The sequence below is a fragment of the Neurospora hispaniola genome, assembly GCF_033458365.1.
Source record: "Neurospora hispaniola strain FGSC 10403 chromosome Unknown B0T23scaffold_11, whole genome shotgun sequence".
Classification (NCBI taxonomy): Eukaryota; Fungi; Ascomycota; class Sordariomycetes; order Sordariales; family Sordariaceae; genus Neurospora; species Neurospora hispaniola.
The window spans coordinates 207,197-208,120 of NW_026944416.1; positions in this window are offsets into that span (position 1 = coordinate 207,197).

A 924-nucleotide genomic window follows, 5' to 3' on the forward strand; every position below is an offset into this window, starting at 1 on the left:
ATATAGCTTACTCTCGGGTCAAAACCTTACCAAACCTCATATTTAACAAGCCTATTAACTTAAACGCTCTATAAATAACCTTAAATTATACTTTTATAATACGGGCTACTAATAAGGTAAGAAGGTTACTAAAGAAACTTCCAGTCCCGGATATCTAAATACTAAAACTCCAAATACCCGGCATTACTACTTCCAATTTATATATATAAATATAATAAGAATTAACATTCCCCAACGTACTTGCTATTACTAATTGATAGTATTTATAATTACTCCTTCTATTTTATTTTATATACAGCATTTCTTTCTCTTTCTCTTTCTCGTTCTCGCCCTCTCCCTCTCCCTCTTTCTTTTGTATTCAATTTTTTATTACTTTCATCAACTATTAACTATATTAATTATTTTCGAAAATAATAATCTAAAGCTTAAACAACGCTTTGAAAATATTTCAAAAAAAGAAGGAAAGCGTTGTAATTTACTTACTATTAAGCACCAACGGACTTCTACTAATTAAATCGGCACTAAAATAATATTACTAGTTAAAAATAAACTTATCTACAAAGAAAAAACTACTAATCTTTCTTTTACTATTCATTTAAAATAATATATTACCCTCATTATCAATTACAATTCAGATTATTGTAACTCAGGTTTTAAATAATTAAATCTTATTGCTAACTTTAGAAAAAAAAAGGAATTCAATTCGATTTATTCCGTGTACCCTAATCGAATACTTTATAATATACCCTTTTTCAAAATATACCCTTTTTCAAAATAACTATCAATAGTACTAAAAGATAGTATATTTTATAACGGTTTTATATCTCCTATTCCCCAGAATAGCCCACACATAATCAATACTAAAATTAGAAAATAAAAAAGATTTAAGAGACGTTAATAGTATATTTCTAAGTATTTAAACAA